The sequence below is a fragment of the Cryptomeria japonica genome, chromosome 5 (genome assembly GCF_030272615.1).
Source record: "Cryptomeria japonica chromosome 5, Sugi_1.0, whole genome shotgun sequence".
In the NCBI taxonomy this organism is placed as follows: Eukaryota; Viridiplantae; Streptophyta; class Pinopsida; order Cupressales; family Cupressaceae; genus Cryptomeria; species Cryptomeria japonica.
This window is the reverse complement of record NC_081409.1, coordinates 226622464-226643214: the sequence shown is the minus strand read 5'-3', so window position 1 is coordinate 226643214 and position 20751 is coordinate 226622464. Positions and strand designations below refer to the sequence as shown.

The 20751-nt window shown below is 36.0% G+C and overlaps 1 long non-coding RNA gene across 2 annotated transcripts; it reads left to right on the top strand.

The window, feature by feature from the left end:
- The first annotated feature begins 14859 nt into the window (after positions 1-14859).
- LOC131875614 (uncharacterized) lies at positions 14860-19308 on the top strand. Of its 2 annotated transcripts, none has more exons than XR_009372434.1 (3): positions 14860-14960; positions 18392-18614; positions 18714-19308. It is a non-coding gene; the product is annotated as an uncharacterized LOC131875614 (long non-coding RNA). The 2 variants fall into 2 exon arrangements; XR_009372433.1 differs by lacking the exon at positions 14860-14960 and adding an exon at positions 14967-15146.
- Positions 19309-20751: the final 1443 nt, after the last annotated feature.

Sequence of the window (20751 nt, the reverse complement as noted above, 5' to 3'; positions counted from 1 at the left end):
ATACCATCTGCAGACAAATGGTCAAATTGAGGTCATTAACCGAGTATTAGGTAATCTTCTGAGGTGTCTGACAAAAGAGTATGGACAGATGTGGGATCAAGTGCTACCATAGGTAGAATTTGCATATAATGATAGTGTCAATAGAACTATAGGTAAGAGTGCTTTTGAGATTGTTTATGGACTCCACCCACACAGTGTTTGTGAACTTCAAGATTTAGGAGGCCTGGAAGGAAGAAGTCGACATGCAAAGGATTTCACTCCGTCTATGAAAGAGGTGCATGAACAAGTGTAGAAAACACTATGCAAAGGATTAAGGCTAACACAGATGAGAGAAGAAAAGACATTCAATTTGTAGTGGGAGACATGGTTATGGTACAACTAAACAAGGTGAGATTGTAGAAGGGATTCCCTAGTAAGATTCAGATGAGGCGAATAGGTCCTTGCAAAATTTTGGCTAATTATGGCTCCAATTCTTATAAGGTAGATTTACCCATAGATTTGGCATTATCCCCTATGTTTAATGTCCAAGACTTGGTTCAGTTTAAAGGTCTTGTAGCAGTGCCAAATGGACCAACTCCAAAAGGGGAAACTACTCTCAGTGATATTCCAGTACTACCCATTTCTAAACCATAGGCGGAACAAATTTTAGGTTCCAGGGTGTAGAAGCAAATGAGGCATGGCATGTATATGGAACACTTAATCAAGTGGTGCAACTTACTTGAGGCTGAAGCCACTTGTATTGTAGAACCTAATTTCAAAAGACTGGGCATTGATGTTGCCTTGCCACCCCCAGGGGGACATGATTTTTTTTTGTGTGGGGAGTATGGTGCAGGAGCACCTAAGGGTGAGGAAATACCCTTTGCAATTTTGGTACAAGGGTTGGTTCTAGTCCATTAGGTTGTCTATTTGGAGCTTGGAGTTCTTTTTTTATCTTCTTTGTGAAAGTCTTTTTTTTTTGACAAGACCTTCCCCAATAACCTGATGAAACCACCAACTAATAGGTGAGCAAGTCCCGGGTTGATCAACATTGGTTTCTTTATTGCTATGGAAAGTTGAACGAGGTTTATCGCCCACAACTTGGTGACCATGGTGGTACCTAGCGAGAAGTCAGCGAGCAGAGCGAGTCGAAGTGGATCCATCGGGTATTGGTAGAACTAGTTTTTGTGCTGCCCGATAATCTGATGGGAAAGCATACAGTTTGTAGCAGACCATCAACCATCAGTAGGAGGTGTTTTAGGCTATGTTGATAACTCGATGGGAAATAATTTTGTTGGGAGCACACCATCGGCAATCAAAGTGAGTTTTTTAATGCTACTCCGATGACCTGATAGAAAGGGAAGTGAGTTGTAAACTACCATCAAACATTAGTGTAAGTGTTTTTGATGCTACCTCGATGACCTGATGGAAATCAAAAGATAGTTACAGCAAGAAATCGATTATGTTGAGTTCAATCCCATCGGTTAGGGATGCTTCATGAGATGTCGTAGAGGTTATAAAAGACCCAATGGGCATTTTGTATAGAGGTTAGAAGGAGGTTGGATAGGTGGAACAAAGAACATCTTTTGAATAACAATTTGAAGACTGTTTTCTAGTTTCTTTCTCAGAGTTCAATTTTCATTTGAAAACTGTAAATAACGGCTTAAAAATTTTAATGTTAGTGTGATAAAGTAGATGTTACTTTTATGTGTTTTGTGAGTTCCAATTTTGAATTCATGCCAAGATTGGCTCTATAAATAAAGTTGTCTTTTTGTTTCTTGTTTTCTATTGGTGACAAGCAGTCATAAACATGGCTTTGTCTTGATTCTCCATCGTGGGATCCACACGACCATTGGAGGTTGTCAAGAAGAGCCAATCATGTACAATAGAGTTCTATTTGTAGTAGACCAGGGAATGGCGTCGGCCGTTTCAGCAGACTAGCCCTAGGCGAGCTTAATGATAGCCCGACTAGGTATCAATGACCAAGAGGAATCACTTGCAGGGTGTTGAAATGTGGTGACTGATCAGTAAAGTACTGAACACTCAGCATGTATCCTAAAAAGGAAAACTTTGTTTTTTCCCTAAAAATGGATGTTATAAGTGGCTGGGATGCTTAAGGCATTGTAAGGTTGATGTACTATTTTTGCTGGATAATAAGAAAGATTGGATGACTGTGTATGGTGGACGTAACCCATTATGGGTGAACCACGTTAAATCCTTGTGTTATCTGTGTCCTATTTTATTCCTTTATCTTTTGTATTTAAATCTGCATATAATTGTTAGTTCATATTTGCTTCGGATCTACTTGAATCCCTAACAATTGGTATTAGAGCAAGGTATTCTATAAATTGGCAGGACTCTCAGATTTGAGTTGGAGCAATGAAGGATTCCAAATTCAAGGTCCAAAAGTTTAACGGCCAGAATTATCAGTTATGGAAAATGCAGATGGAGGATTACATGTATCAAAAGGATTTGTGGTAGCCATTGGAAGGAAAGGCAAAGAAAGTGACCACAATGTCAGATGAAGAGTGGGAAATTTTAGATAGAAAGGCACTAGGATCCATTCGATTGTGCCTTGAGCCATCTATAGCATTCAATATAACAGAAGAAAAATGGTTGTAGATTTGATGGCAACATTGGCTAAGTTGTATGAGAAACCCTCAGCTTCGAATAAGGTATTTCTTATGAAGCATTTGTTTAATTTGAAAATGAGTGAGGGAGGATCTGTAGCGGAGCACTTAAATAAATTTAATACAATTACTAGTCAATTGTCTTCAGTAAAAATTACCTTTGTAGAAGATGTTAGAGCTCTCTTGATTTTATGTTCTTTGCCAGAAAGCTGGAATAGCTTGGTTATGGCTGTAAGTAACTCTATCTCTGGTAAAAATACTTTGGTATTTGATGATATTGTTGGTGTTATCCTAAGCAAGGAAATGTGAAGGAAAAGCATAGGTGAGACTCCAACATCATCAAGTAATGTTTTGAATGTGGAGAATAGAGAAAGATCAAAGGAAAGAGGAAAAGGCCCTTGGAATGAGAAGTCATGAGGGAAGTCAAAGAAAGGACGCTCTCAATCTAGAGGAAAGAAAGATTGCTGGTACTGTGGAAAGTCTGGTCATCTAAAGAAAGACTGTTGGTCTCGGGAAAAAAAAGAAGGAGACAAAAATGAAAATGATAGTAAGGAAGCTAATATTGCAAGTAATACTTTACAAGATGCTTTAATCTTATGTTTGGATAATGTTAATGATTCCTGGGTAATAGATTTTGGGACTTCATTTCATGCTACACCCCATAGAAAATATTTTCTAGATTATGTTCAAAGTGATTTTGGACAGGTATATTTGGGTGATGATGAACCCTGTCAAATTGTTGGAAAAGGAAAGATAAAGATCAAGTTCCAGAATGGAAATGATTGGTTTCTGTAGGAGGTAAGACATGTTCCTAACTTAAGAAGAAATTTAATTTCTGCAGGGCAACTAGGTAGTGAAGGTTTCATAGTTATGTTCTCAGACAGTATCTGGAAGGTTAGTAAAGGATCATTAGTAGTAGCTAAAGGTTCAAAGGTAGGCACATTATATCTGTGAACTGGTCACACTTACTCTACCTTAGCTGCTACAAATAAAGTTACTGCAGGCACAACAACAATAGATGTTGCAAGAACAGATTGGATAATGTGGCACCATAGGCTTGGGCACATGAGTGAGAAAGGGATGAAAATTCTTCACTCCAAAAATCTATTGCTAGGGCTAAAGAAGATTGATTTAGAGTTCTGTGAAAACTGTGTTTATGGCAAACAGAAAAGAGTCGGATTTCTCAAGGTTGGGAAAGAGAAGAAGAGTGAGAAGTTAGAGCTTGTGCATTCAGATGTATGGGGACTGGCTCAGGTATCATCTCTTGGTGGCTCTTGTTATTATGTTATTTTTATTGATGACTCAACTAGAAAAACATGGGTATATTTCCTAAAACAAAAATCAGATTTTTTGAAACTTTTAAGAAATGGAAAGCTTTGGTTGAGAATGAGACAGGAAAAAAGTTGAAGTGTCTCAGATCAGATAATGGAGGTGAGTATTGCAGCAAAGAATTTGAATATTACTGCTCCTTAAATGGGATTAGAAAGCAGAAGACAGTTATAGGAACTCCATAGGAAAATGGTGTGTCAGAGAAAATGAATAGGACTATCATGGAACACATGAGGAGCATGAGATTGCATGTTGGATTGCCCTTACATTTTTGGGCAGATGTTGTACATACTGTTGTCTATTTGATAAATAGAGGACCTTCAACCCCTTTGGATGGTGGTATTCCAGAGGAGGCATGGACTGGTAAAAGGTAAATTATTCTTTTCTGAAAACCTTTGGTTGTGAAGCTTTTGTCCATATTGATAAAGAAAACAGAACCAAGCTTGACGCTAAATCTTAGAAATGTACCTTCATTGGATATGGGATAGATGAATATGGCTATCGGTTATGGGATTTTGAAAATAAGAAAATAAATAGAAGTAAAGATGTTATATTCAGTGAGAAGGTTATGTATAAAGAACAGATGCAGGAAAAAAAGCATGAATAGGACAAGCAAGAATATGTGGTATTGGATGAGATTCCTGAAAATGAAATGCCACAGGTACCTGATGCTCAGCAACAACAGAATGTCCCACGAACTCCTGCAAGTGTTAGATGTTCTACGAGGTCAAGTAGACCACCTGAAATATTTTCTCCTTCTTTGTATTCTATATTATTAACTGATTCTAGTGAGCCAGAAGAATATGAAGAAGCAATGCATGTGGATGCCAACCAACAGTGGGAGCTAGGCATGAAAGAGGAGATGGACTCCTTGATGAAAAATAAGACTTGGGACTTAGTCCCTTTACCTGTAGAAAAAAGAGCCTTGCCTAACAAATGTGTTTATCGACTAAAGGAGGAGGAAGGAGGTCAGAAAAGATATAAGGCCAGACTTGTGGTAAAAGGTTTTGCACAAAAAAAGGATATAGATTATGATGAAATATTTTCTCCAGTTGTAAAAATGACTTCAATTAGAACTGTACTTAGTCTTGTGGCTGCAGATGATTTACATCTTGAACAATTAGATGTGAAAATAGCTTTTCTCCATGGAGATTTGGAGGAGGAAATTTACATGTTGCAACCATAGGGATATGAGGTCAAAGGTAAGGAGAACTTGGTGTGTAGGTTGAAGAAAAGTTTGTATGGCCTAAAGAAAGCACCCCAACAATGGTATTTAAAATTTGGTAGTTTCATGGTTGAATACGTTTATCATAGATGTCATTCTGATCATTGTATATATTTTAAGAGATTGGATAATGGCAGTTATATTATCTTGTTGCTTTATGTTGATGACATGCTTGTTGTTGGTTCTAACATGGAACACATAAATTATCTTAAACAGAAATTAGCCAGGTCATTTGCTATGAAGGATTTGGGTGCAACTAAGCAAATTCAAGGTATGAAGATTACATGAGATAGAAAAAATAGAACCTTGAATTTATCCCAAAATGAATATATAAAGGTGTTGAAAAGATTTAACATGCAGGATGCAAAAGTAGTTAGTACACCTTTGGCTAGTCATTTCAAATTGACTAAGGAGATGTGCCCAAAGGCACAGGAAGAAGTAAAGAAAATGTCTAACATCCCATATTCATTAGTTGTTGGCAGTCTGATGTATGCAATGGTATTCACAAGGCAAGATATTGCGCATGTAGTGGGAGTTGTGAGTAGGTTTATGAGTAATCCAGGTATGGAACATTGGAATGCTATGAAATGAATCCTTTAGTATTTGAAAGGAACTACTACGAAGGCATTATGTTTCAAGGATCTAATGCTGCTCTGAGTGGATTTATTGACTCTGATCTGGCAAGTGATATTGATTCATGGAGGAGCACTACAGGGTATGTTTTTACTATTGGGGGAACTGCAGTCAGTTGGATTTCTAGGCTGCAAAAGGTTGTTGCACTTTCAACCACTGAAGCTGAGTATGTTGTTTCTATAGAAGCCAGCAAGGAGATGATTTGGTTACAATGTTTTCTAGAGGAATTGGGTCAGACATAGGAGGATCACCCAATGTATATTGATAGGCAGAGTGCCATTCATCTTGCGAAGAACTCTGCTTTTTATTCAAGGATAAAGCACATTCAACTCAGGTACCACTTCATCCAGACTGTTTTGGAGGAGGGTCAATTACGACTTGAGAAGATTCACACAAGTGAGAATCTTGCCAATATGTTCATGAATGTAGTTTCATAGGAGAAGCTGATTTCTTCATCAGTTTCTATTGGTCTTCTTGATTGATAATTGTGGAATTTATACCAGTTGAGTCCTACTATTTTTTCCAACAGATGTTGCATGTATAGTGGTGTCATGTAGTATCAGTCTCCAAGTGGGAGATTGTTCGATGTGGAGCCTAATCAATCTCCAAGTGGGAGATTGTTGAAATGTGGTGACTGATCAGCAAAGTAATGTACACTCAACATGTATCCTTGCCAGGGTCTGGGGTTGAGCCGGGCCCCAAGCAGGGGTTTGGGGGCAGCAGCCCCCGAGAAAAGTGAGGGTTCGGGGGCAGGAGCCCCTGAGAAAAAAAATTTGGGGTATTTTTTTGATGAAAACCAACATTGTAATAAAACCCTAAAAAGGTTGACTTTGTTTTTGCCCTAAAAATGCATGTTATAAGTGGTTGGGATGCTTATGGCATTTTAAGGTTGATGTATTGTTTTTGCTGGATAATAAGAAAGATTGGACGGCTGTGTATGGTGGACGTAACCCATTTTGGGTGAAACACATTAAATCTTTGTGTTATCTATGTCCTGTTTTATTCCTTTATCTTTTGTATTTAAATCTACAGATAATTGTTAGTTCATATTTGCTTCGGATCTGCTTGAAACCCTAACATAGGGTAGATTGGAATCTACACTATTAGCCTCATATCAGGGGAAGATGGGATCAATAGGAAGAAAGATCCAAGCATGAGGAGGAAAACAACTTAGGAGAAGTTGTAGGAATAATCCATGGTACAGCAAACCCTGCAAGGATACCTTGGTGAGATCCGGTAAATTAGTGAGTTGGTAGATTTATGAAAGTGAATTCACAAAGAGCAGAGTATCAAACCTTGATAGTGAGGGCCTAGAGTAGATTAGGGGAATAGAGAGAAGCATTCCCGAGTTAGGCTAGGAAAAAGGCCTTGGAGTGAGTCAAGTCGACTCAAGAAATCTAGGATCATCCCTATCAATTGCCCAGCCAAATGCTAAGTTTATTGCCATAAGATTCATTAAACACACCAAATACAAGAAAATCAGAGCAGTAAATCTCCACATAAAGCCACTTTGTGGGTTGATTTCAATACAAGACAAGCGAAAAGGCATCGTACTTACCATTTGTGGGCATAGGTCCCTAAAAGGACCTCTTTGAGGTGGAACCATCATTTAGTAAAGTGAGGTGGCATCTTTTTGATAGTGGTGCATTAATTTTGCATGAACTATCTTAATCATCAACATGCTTAGGGTAAAGCACTCCAACTACATGGTAAACTTAAAGTAAGTAAAAGGTTAAAAGAAGCATTTCAAAAGAAACTAAGTGTTGGGTAGTAAAATTTGAAGCATCCCTATAGAATTGAAAGGTTAGCAGAAGAATCCTTAGTGTTGCAATATCTACTTCTAGAGAAGGAAGCATTATGGTGATAGAAGAGTCTACAACTATTGGAGAAAGAGTAGGGCCATCTACTTTGGTGACCTTTCTAAATATTTTTGGGGATGAGTCTTATGCTTTTGCCAAAATGCCAAGAAAACCAATATACCCAAGCATGAGAGTTGTTGCAAGAGAGACATACAAAAATGCCAACTTGTCCAAAGATGAGTTTGATAATATTCATAACCTGGAGCTATTTTCAAATCTAAAGAATCTTCAGGAAGGGGCCTATGCAAAAATGATTGAAAAAATGAAGAGAAAAGAGATTGAGACTCTGATATTGATGAAATAACTCTGATTCTGGGAAGACAACTAATGGGGAGGGGGTGAATCAGTTATCTCACAAACTCACACAAATTAAACTTATTCTCATATCTGATTATTAAGAATGAAAGCGTAAATCAACAACACATCAAGAACACACACAACACCAAGATTTTTGATGTGAAAAACTTGGCCAAGGGAAAAACCATGGTGGGAACCTACCCACAATATGATGATACTCTATTAGAATTATATGAAATATTAAAATGAGGAATGCACATGCATTCAGGAACACTACCTAGAGCTCATTGCTCAAAAATAACAAAGGGCTAAAACCCAAAGAAAACTCACTGTCTTATAAACACATTCGGATTACATCCAGAAGATCATGAATTAATAAAATAGCATCTCCAAATGCATGGTTATAGTTCTAGTTAAGCACATAAACAACTTCTTCTCACTCTTCTTCTTTACCTCTGAAAAATGTATACATTATTCGCTCATACACTTGTCCACGACACATCTAGTTACAAAGATATTACATCTATTTATACATAACATCAACCTCACCAAGGTCAGCTCAATACTTATCACCTAATTACAAAAATATAACCACACACACTACAAAATCAAATGCAAACCAAGCAATGTTGGCTATGATATAACACAAACCAATATTACATCCCTCAAATGTGAAACACCTCCAAGAGTTATGCATCGGACATCTGCAACATGCTACAAGCATATGGTTGGTCAAAACACTAACACATCAAAGAAAATCATCAGTTACACGCACAATGATCAATGCGAACCACCAACACAAAAGGCACATGATCTAGAAACATCCACAAGCATCATGAATCACCATTACAACATCTGCAACAACTCAAATTACTAGAATTGTATCACCATTATAGCGAACTTCAAGAACACTAACTACAATGACTGTCAACTTGAAAAAATCACTTGCGAAACTCCAAACCATGAACCACTTGAATTCAAGACACACATAAATGTCCCAAATATTCCTCAAAATTAGCAGATCAAGATATTACAATGCAGAGCAATGCAAATCAAATTACTAACACTCTGGTATCACTGGTCAACAAAAAAACTAGCCACAACACATATAACCATAAATCACTCAATTCTTCATGTGGACCTTTGCAAATTACATTGAATCATCTAAACACAATCCTTTACAAACCCTTTAATCCACAAACACTGATCATCTACATGCTAAACAAACTCACTACTTGACCTCCACTATAACACTATCACAAATAGAGAAATATGTTGACATCAATGATAACACATGTCTCAGATATCATTAAAGCACATTTTTGCAACAATCACCCACACATCAATCAATCTCCCCCTTTGGCATTAATGGCAACATATGATGTGAAAAACAATCAATGACAAAGAAATCCACAACTCTCTCAAATAACTCTTTCTCCTTGAAATCACTACACATTTTTTCACATGAATCTCTTCCCCTTTGACATTCATGACAAAGACACATATTTGCACCACAATACTCAAAACTAACTCACTGACTACTCCCCCCTGAGTAGTAGCCTCGACTCATCAACCCAGATCATTAGATACGACTCTGAGATGCACCAGACTGATGCATACCAATGCACTTTAGTTCTGATCAAGAGGGACAATCACCCCTAGCTTCACTCTGAGATACTCAAAAGTATCTTTAGGAAAAGGCTTCGTAAAAATGTCTGCAATTTGTTCCTTTGTAGGCATATACTCCAATCTAACTTCCTTCTCATTTACCTTGTCTCTCAATAATAAAACTTGATAGATATATGCTTAGTCTTTGAATGCAACACTGGATTCTTAGAAATGTTGATTGCACTTAAATTGTCACAATAAATAGCAATAGGATCATCATACACAATTGTGCTATATTTCAACATTTTCTTCATCCATATAACCTGAGTACAATTGTTAGCAACAACAATATACTTTGCCTTTGCAATAAATAAAGAAATTGAATTTTGCTATTTACTCAACCAAGAAACCAACCTTTTTCCTAAGAAAAATGCACCACCACTAGTAGTCTTCTGGTCATCAACATCTTTTGCCCAATTAACATCAGTAAATGCACTCAAAGTAAAATCATCATCTCTAGGGTACCATAAACTAAAATCAATAGTTCCTTTCAAATATCTGAAAATTCTGTTAATATCTACAACATGAGATTCCTTAGGATCAACTTGAAATATAGCAACAAGACAAACACCATTCTTGATATCTTGTCTAGTCTAAGTCAAAATAGCAATCCGCCGATCATAGATTTGTATTCGGTTTGATTTTCTTTAGGGGAATCATCATCATTAGTTAAAGAACATCTAGTCACCATAGGAGTCCCAACTAGCTTTGTGTCCTCTAAACTAAACTTCTTCAACAATTCCTTCACATACTTTAACTGTGATATAAAAATCCCTTTTTTAGACTATGTAATTTGTAATCTCAGAAAGAATTTCATTTCTCCAATCATAGACATCTCAAACTCATTATGCATCTCATTAGCAAATTCTTTCCACAAACTATCATTTCCTCCATAAATAATATCATCAATAAAAACTTCAACAATCAGAATGTTATCATGATCAATCTTGAAATATAGATTACTATCAACAGTACCTTTGTTAAATCCAATCTTCAGTAGATACTTATCCAATCTGGCATACCAATCTCTTGGTGCTTGCTTCAATCTATACAATATTTTTTTCAACCGACACACTATGTCTCTTTGATTAGTCAATAGAATTCCATTTGGTTGCTCTATGTACACCTCTTCTTCCAATTTGCCACTAAGAAATGTTGACTTGACATCCACTTGATATACCTTGAAATCTTTGTAAGTAGCATAAGCAATAAATAATCTCACATCTTCAATCCTTGCCATTGGAGAAAAAGTCTCCTCAAAATCAATTCCTTCCATTTGAGAACGTCCCTTACAAACAAGTCTAGATTTGTTCCTAACTTCACCTTGATCATTCAATTTATTCGAAAAGACCCATTTAGTTTCAATTACATTTTTGTCCTTAGGTATGGGATCAAGAATACATGTATTGTTGTTTTCAATCTTATTCAATTCTTCTCCCATTTATTTAACCCAATATTCATCGTTACATGCTTCATTTACATCCTTAGGATCAATCTTAGAAATCAAACAATATTCAACCTAATTTTCTGCAATTCTTCTCCTAGTTTGAACACATTTATTTTTGTCTCCTATGATTTGATTTTATGAATGATTCAATCTTACATACTTGGGAGTCTTAGGATTTTCTTGATTTTCTGACTCTTGAGCTCTTTCTTTTGTGCTTGCACTAGCTCCTTCACCTTGATTGTCTGGATTCATCAGAACAATTTGAACTTGATTATGGGTTTGTGGTTGCTTTCCTTTGTTTGCACTATCACTCTAATAATTTGAATCATACCAACAAGATCTGATTCATCTCTCATCACTTTCATCATCTCTGACATTAGCACTTTCAACTATCTTTCTCAATCTCTTGTTGTAACACTGGTAGGCCTTTCTCTTGTTAAAATAACGAACAAATATTCCTTCATCACATCTATCATCAAAGTTCCCTAGATCTTCATCTCTTCTAATATAACATTTACTTCCAAAAAATTTAAAATTTTTAATAGTAGGAGCATTACCAAACCATAATTCATAAGGAGTCTTAACTGTATCATCTTTAATATGCACCCGATTAAGAGTGTACACAATAGTACTCACAACTTCTCTCCAATAAACATGTGGAACATTTCTTTGCAACATCATTGTCTTAGCAACTTCCTAAATGGTTATGTTCTTCCTTTCCACTACTTCATTTTGCTGAGGGTTTCTCGGAGCAGACAATTATCTTTTTATCCTATGCTCTTCACATAATGCATTAAACTCACCGAAAATGAATTCTCCACCTCTGTTAGATCTCAAACACTTTAGCTTCAAACCTGTCTCAGTCTCAACCATAGCTCTGAAAAATATTGAATTTTTCTAATGCTTCAGACTTTTCCCTTAAGAAAGTAACCCACATCATCCTTGAATAATCATCAATCAACAATATGAAATACATGTCTCCTTGCAAGATTATAACTCTAGAGGGTCTACACAAATCAATATGCACAAGATCTAATAATCAATTAGAAAATGCTTCTTACTTTTGAAAGATATTCTTGTTTGTTTCCCTAACTAACATTCCTTGCACATAGAGTTAGTAGTTTCATCCTTCTATGCCACAACCATCTTTCATTAACTTGAACAATCAAACATCTTTTACCGAAGCTATTCAAGTGAAATATATTACCTTTAGTATTTGTACCTAATTCAATCTCAATTCTGAAGCTACCCAAATTCTACTTTTTACATTCTTGAATTGAAGATCATAGCCCTTATCAACCATCTGTCCCAAACTCATAAGATTGTGCTTTAGACCTTCTATATACAAGACATAATCAGTATTGTGCTTACCATCAAGAGAAATAGAACCTAAACCACGAATTATACCAACATTATCATCTCCAAATTTCACAAGTCCACCTTCATACTTCTCCAACTTCACAAACTTACTCTTATCACCTATCATATGATGAGAGAACCCATTGTCAATTACCCATTCATCTTTCCCTTCAACTTGTGCAGCCAAAGCTCTTTCCACATTCATGCAACTAGCATAATCAGTAGGTATTGGATCATATTCCTTGATAGCAATAAACACCCATTCATTATTACTTGTATTTCCCTTATTCGATTCATCATCTAAAACACCTTCATCGGTAGCATAATAACATCTCTTTTGAAATTTAGGCTTGTAATTCTTTCTAGGAACTCTTTTTGGACATCTTGAGGCAAAATGTCTTGTCTTATTACATGAAAAACATTTAAGAGGAAACTTTCCTTCATACTTACCAACTCCTTTAGACAATCTCCTTGCAATAAATGCTTCAAGCACCTCAAGCTCTCGCTCTTCTTCTCTCATATCCTTCATCTCTTTCTCATATATAGACATACTCCTTGAAGAACTCTCTCCCGGATCATATCTCTACTTATCCTTCCTGAAAATAGTGGCTTTGAATGCAGATTCTACCTTAGGAAGGGAGATACCAAATTCACTCAATTCAAAGGCTGATAACTTACAAATCAACATGTCTCTATCATGGTCCAAATCTCCTCAATAGAAACAACTTTATGATTGTATAATGTAGGTAAGGATCTTACCACTTTAGCAACAATCTTTGATTCTTCCAACTTTCCACCTTCACATCTGATATTGCACACAAGCTCATTAACCTTCTACATAAAATAAGTAATGTTCTCATCTTCATCCATCCTGAACATATCATATTTTTGTTTTAAGCTCTTCAACTTAGCAATCTTCACATAGCTGTCACCTTCATACAGGGTTTCCAACTTCTTCCAGATGTCATGAGTAGTCTGTAATTCCATAACAATTGTCATTTCAGAATTTGTCAAGGCACAATGCTTCCTTAGCTCTTATATTACATTCATCTTCCTTAATGTTATCTAGAGTTGAAGGTCCATTTGCAAGAATAGTATAATTATTCTTTGTAATAATCTAGTAAGATTCACCAATGCATTTGAGATGATATTACATGTGGCTCTTCCAAATAGAGTAGTTAGTACCATCATATCTTGGACTACCCTTGTAAGACGTCATCCCGGATCACCTCAAGCTGTTAAGCTTCTCCAGAGGAACCCGCTCTGATACCAATTGATGAAATAACTCTGATTCCTAGCAGACAACCGAGAAGGGGGGGTGAATCAGTTGTCTCACAAACTCACACAAATTAAACTTATTCTTAGATTTGATTATTAAACATGAAATCATAAATCAACAACACATGAAGAATACACACAACACCAAGTTTTTTGATGTGGAAAAACCACGGTGGGAGCCTACCCACAATATGATGATACTCTATTAGAAGTATATGAAATATTACAAAGGGAAATGCACATGCATTCAGGCACACTACCTAGAGCTCATTGCTCAAAAATAAAAAATGGCTACAACCTAGGAAAGACTCATGTTGTCTTACAAACACATTTAGATTACATCTGAAAGATTGTGAATTGATAGAATAGCATCTCCTAATGCTTGGTTAGAGTTTCGGTGAAACACATAAACAACTTCTTCTCTACCGCTGAAAGATGTATATATTATTCCCTCATACACTCATCCACAACACATCCAATTACAAAGATATTGCATCTATTTATACATAACATCAACCTCACCAAGGTCAACCCAACACTTATCACCTAATTACAAAAATATAACCACACACGCTACAAAATCAGATGTAGACCAAGTAATGCCAACTAAGACATAGAAAAAACCAATATAATACACTTCAAATGCAAAACACCTCCAAGAATTATGCATTGAACATCGGCAACATGCTACAAGCATCTGGTCAACCAAAACAATGAAGAACACTAACACACCAGAGAAAATCAACAATTATTTGCACAACAATCAATGCAGACCACCAACACAAAGGACACATGATCCAGAAACATCCACAAGCATTATGAATCACAACCGCAACATCCACAACAACTCAAATTACTAGAATCATACCACCATTATACCTGTTAGAACTGCGAAAAAATTCATCTACCTGTTTTGTCTTTAAGAGTTTGTGTCAATGGATCGTCAAATTTAAACTCTTTTAAGTGGGGTTTTGACTTTAAGAGTTTGTGTCAATGGATTGTCAAATTTAAGCTCTTTTAAGTGGGGTTTTGTCTTTAAGAGTTTGTCAATGGATCGTCAAATTTAAGCTCTTTTGAGTGGGGTTTAATTTTCTATATTTGCTTGCAAACGGTTTTATTAGAAGTTTATTGTTTTCCTTAGGGTTCCCTTTGTGTCTTGTTCATTCATAGTAACTAGACATGCCCGGATGAATCGATGTTGTAGGCTATGCACAAGTGTTTGTAGTTGAAGAATGTTCACTCCTAATCTTGATTGTGAGGTAAAATCCTCTCCGATGCCCTAGCTTTGATGGTAGAAAAGACTACTACAGTTGCTATAGCTCTTCTATGCCCTAGTCATTGTCTTCTAAACAGACAACAGTTGGTTGCAGATCAGATTAGATGCAATGTAGCTCTCTTATTCCACTGGTCTCAGACTCAAACCCGTTGCAAATGGTGCATAGGAGGTACTTGCTGATGTTACAGGGTATTGTGCTAAGTCATGTTGCCTAGTTTGCCTCAAAATTGCCCTAGAATCACCATCTAACTCAGGAAATCGATTACGCCCTGCTACGTTTGCTTGGATTTGCCCTGCCCGACCTCTTTATTGATCACTTTATAGTTATTTGGTTGGGCTTTAATTATTTCAATCATAATTTCTTTTAAGTTATTACAATTTCCAATATTAGTGGAGGAACAACTCGTAACAAGAATGCTAAAATATGCTTAATATATCATAAGTATCTTTCTTTATTTGGGGCGTTTCCAGATTTTCTTCTAGTCGATGGATGAATTGTATGTGCAAAGTTGTGCCATCAACTGATGAATTTGCAAATTGGTTAGTGCGTTGGATATGGTGAGAATTATAATGTTTGGGTTTCAAGGAATAGGAAAGAAACTATTAATTTTGTGTTTACATCTCATTGTCTTCAAATGTTATTGAAACAAAGAGGCCATAGAAGGGAAAAGATTTCTTGATCGAATTCATGTGCCTGCTTCTGAACTTCACTCAGATTCCGTTTAACAGGAATCGGCCAAAACTTCTGACAATTTAAAAAAGAAAGTATAATATAAAAAGAATCAATTTTAATGTTTTAAGAATATTTTTGATAGGTTATCTATTTTTATTTATGACAGAAATAACTAGTCTTTCGTTTGGTCTCAGAAGATTGTAGAAGCTAGAGAGTTTCTGCAAACTCGAAGGTCCTAACAAGAAGATTTTGCTGAGCTTGTAAGTCAATTCTGCAGAATGTAGACATGCAAAGGGCCATTTAATTTGTGATTCAGAATGTAGACATGTAATTTTTTGAAAACCCTAAGCTTTACCTGTACCCTATTTTTTTTTAACCTTTCTCCAAAACATAACTCTGTACCCTATTTTTTTTTAACCTTTCTCCAGGAAACATAACTCTCTAACTTGACATTTTGCTTATTATTACAATTCGTTGATAATTTTTTTCATATTTTGGTTTGCTAATTTATTTCTGAGAATGATTTTAGTATCCTATCTTCGTGTTTTTAAGTTAAAAATGTGTCAAATCAGAATAGAGAAGTACTAGGAAAGGAGACACTAGGAAAGGAGACATTAGGACATTGGGACATTGGGTTATGAAAAGTAACTGAAATATAAGCACTAAAGAAATAAGAACACAGCAAGAGGGGTAAACCTAAACAATCTAATGCATATAGGAAATCTTAATTGCTAGTAACAATTCATATATAATATTCAAAGAGAAACAAATTTATAATAGAAGAATAAAGCTTAACAATCATGCAATTGTGAAGTTGCAACTTAAATAAACCAATAAGCAGCCATTAAAACCAAAGAAATTATCACAGTAAGATGGGAAACTATTCCAGTAACTCTCAGACTTTACCCTACAAAAGAATATATGCAATGGATGGTAAAGGAAGAAGATTAGAAGGTTTATCTAATGCAAAATTATTTGACTTAAAAGGGACAAGTTTCATGACAAAGATGTAATATCATTAGCAAGTTATATAGGGACCTGTTTTAAATTTTCAACAAGCATGGAAGCATATCATTTGTTCAATTTCCAGATTTCCTTTATATCCTTATGAAGGACGTATAAGCACTCAAAAGCAACCCTTGCATATATGTGGTTATTACTTATTACTTATTTACCAATAGATAGAGGAATATTGCAAGATAAGGTTAAGTTATTTTCAGGGAAAATCAAATGAAAACAAAATAGATTAAATATAAACTTTTGAATTGTAGTTTGAAGATAATTCATGATATCAAAATCATTGACATAAACATTACTTTAAAATCATGTTGGATTAGTATGGAAAGTAATGGGAATAATTTACTTCAAATACAGTTCGAGTGTAATAGGCACTGGACCATGAACGATAGATGCATCAAATTCAATCCAATCAGCATAACCATAATCATATGCAAAAGAAAATAATTGTTTTAGTTTAGAAACTCCCTCACCATCTGATCCAAGCAACTTTGAGTCTGCAATACATAAAAAAATATCAATTCTTCAATGTGTTACTGCAAAATATTCTCTTATAAATTTCTTCTTGCATCACAGAAATATATTTTAAGGCACTCTATATTAATTTAGCCGCTATAGTTCATGTGCTTTCTCTTCTGCTAAAAGATCCACATCCTTTCTCCTTTCTGAGAGCATGTGCAAACAGCAGCGGAAGAATTTTAGCATTATTTTTCCATCACTGCTAAATTTAGTGGCCGAATTTGCCTTTAAAGGGTGCCAGAACCAGAAATAACTCCCTTCAGCTTCTGCATCCACAGAACAAAGTTGTCCGAGCTCCAAATCCCCATCAGCTATTTAAATGCTTCATCATAAATTTATTTGTTCAATGTTATTTATGAAATTCGCTGGCAATAATGTTTCTCATTGAAAAGGACAGTTGCTCACACATACCATTTGCATGCAACACACCTGTCTTAACACACCTGTCTTTGAAGGACACAATATGACAAAAAAATATAAACCCTACACCACTCACCAGTGTAATAAACAGACCTACGTTATCTGTTCTGACAGAGCAATAACTAGAGAGATGTGCGTTCTCTTGCATAGAGAACATAAAAACCAATTCTGAAATCCTGTTATTGTCAATACAAGCCAATAGAAGATTGCCAAAAGAGAAATTAGATTAATATGTTTGTTAAAAAATTGCATCTTCACTTATACAAATGATATATTTGAAAAAATATTTCAAAAGATTAATGCTGATTGGCTGTTGCAACTTAGTTTAATCACTAATTAAATGCATAGCTTTTTAAACAGTGATTAATCTTTCTTTCTACAGCCAATCAAATTGCGAGAAATTTATGCATAGGTTTATTTTCTGCTATATAATATAACAAGTTGCATTTTTTTTTGCTAAATTTTTATATAATGTATTTTTGCTGCCTCTGATTCGCAATGGAGATGGCTGACAGCTGCTTTCTCATATATCCTCCCTAGGACAGGGCCTGCAAAACTTTCGAATCTCCAAAACTTCTGGAGATCACCGTAGGTGCAGTGACAGATAATAATTAGGACAGAAACTTGGCGATTGGGGCTTAATTTCTTTTGCATGCTTTGGCCTTTATTTGTGTTCTTTGTGATTTTTAAGCCTCTGGTTTTGATTTTTGGTTTTGTGACCAGGTCGAGCTTTATTTGAATAAATTTGAAAGATTCAGAAATGGCTAAGCTTTTTAACTTTCCAGTGTGCAGATACGGCAGTCCTCCTACCTCAATGTTATTCGCGTTTCAGATATTCAGAAAGTTCTGGACATAAGCGGTGTGCAGACATATATCATCAACAGTGCAAGGAATGTGTTTCTCATTGAGAGACCCTAATCGAGGCCTGAAAAATGCATGACAAATACTCGTGAAATATGTGCTCGAAGTCTTCTGGATTCATTTTGGTTTTGCTTGCTGGGCTGCAAGGTAAGTTCGCTCATAGCCACTTTCTCTATTTAGTACCCCCATTACAATTCTCATTTATTAAAGGGAATTTCACATTTAATGTCATCTTAAATTTTGCAGTTGGCTGGAATTGAGGGAAGCAGGGACGCGACATTTCTTCTCTAGGCAAAGCATCCGGGAGACAGCAGAGAAGCCTTTTCAAACCACAGGCGGCCCAGTTTATGGAAGAGCCTCTTCCACCGTGTTACAGAGAACAACACCATGAAAGCAGTGTTAGAATTTAATCCCAATTGCAGGGAACTTTAATGCATCCGTATACTCCTCCTGCAAGCTCAACTACTCCTCTCTCTTCTCGCCTCCGTTTTAGGACAGTTTTTGAATTTGGTTTGATGGCATATCCTGATCATATCTTTCTCGTAGCTGCTAAGTCAGCATTAAATATAATTAATTAGTTTTTGTTTTCCCCCATACGATGGAATTTATTTTTGGCTTATGACAAAAAGGCTAAGTTCATAATTTTTTTAAGACAGAGATATATGTGAAAAAGGGCATCGCACGGGTAAGAAAAACAGGGCAGAACAGAGAGAACAGAGAGCAGAATCAGAACAGGGGTTTCCATTTTTCATGTCTAAGAAACTATTTGAAGAGCTCAAGCTCTGTCTTATTTGTATGGTTTGATATTTGAATGAATGAAGAGAAGGACTGGTTATTTGAATGTTTTTGTCTCTTGTTCTCAGAGCAGATTAACTTTAGATTTCTTCCAGTATTTTCTGTCTCTATTTTGCCCTTCTCTGTTTCTTCATCTCTGCCTCCAGAACCAGCTCGTGGTATCAGAGCAGGTTGATCAGAGCCAAAGGTTGCTCAAGGAAAGCTTTAAGGAAGAACTGAAGGTTATTAGTGCAGGAGCTTCATCAACAAAAAGCTTCAACAAAGTTTATTTTTTGATCAAGGGTATTCACAGCCAACAATGGCAAGCACAAGCTTGACAAACCCACAAATTCCTCAATTTAATGGCAAGAACTATGACTACTGGGCAATCACAATGAAGGCATTGTTTAGTGCTCAAGATTTATGGGAGCTTGTTGAGAATGGCTACCCAGAACCAATAGACACATCAGCATATAATGCATTGTCTCAAGCAGATAAAGATTTATTGAAGGAAAATAGAAAGAAGGATTCAAAAGCTCTCTTCTTCATCTTTCAAGGAGTTCATGAAAGCATTTTTCCAAGGATTCAAGGTGCATCAAAATCAAAACAAGCATGGGATATTCTCCAAACAGCCTACCAAGGAATGACAAAGGTGAAGACAGCCAAACTACAAATGTTGAGAAGGGACTTTGAAACAATATATATGAAGGACACTGAATCAGTAGATTCATTCTTCACTCAAATCATTGGATTAGTAAATCAAATCAGATCTCATGGAGAGACACTTGAAGATCAAAGAGTGGTTGAAAAGATTTTAAGGAGTTTGCCCACAAAATTTGAATCAATTGCTGTAACCATAGAGGAGACAAAAGATCTCTCACAGTTTTTAGTTGATGAACTTCATGCATCTCTTATTTCTCATGAACATAGGCTGAGTAGGACAGCAAACACTTCGTTGGAGCATGCATTCAAGTCTCAAGTTTTAATCAGCCATGGTAGAGGCAAAGGTAGATCAAATTTCAGAGGTAGAGGAAGAAATTTTCATAGAGGAAGAGGAGGCAACCCATCAAGCTCAAGTGGAAGAGGTAGCAGCCAATATTCATGTCAAAATCCATCTCAAAATCACCTTCAAATCCAAAGGTATGACAAATCTCAAGTCCAATGTCACTATTGCAAGAAATTTGGGCATTATATGAATGAATGTAGAAAGAAACAATATGACTCTAGGCAGCAAAATGCAAATTTCATAAAAGAAAATCAAAACCAAAAATCAGAACAACGCACTATGTTTTTGGCATGCAATGTTGCTCAAGCAAATGAAAAAGATGTATGGTTCTTAGATTCGGGTTGTAGCAATCATATGACAGGGAATTTAGAAATGTTTTCTAGTTTGGATAACAACATAAAGTCTGATGTAACTTTGGGCAATGATAATAAAGTTGAAGTCAAAGGAAAAGGGAACATCAACATTCTAACCAAGAAGGGGGAGAAGAAACATATAACCGATGTC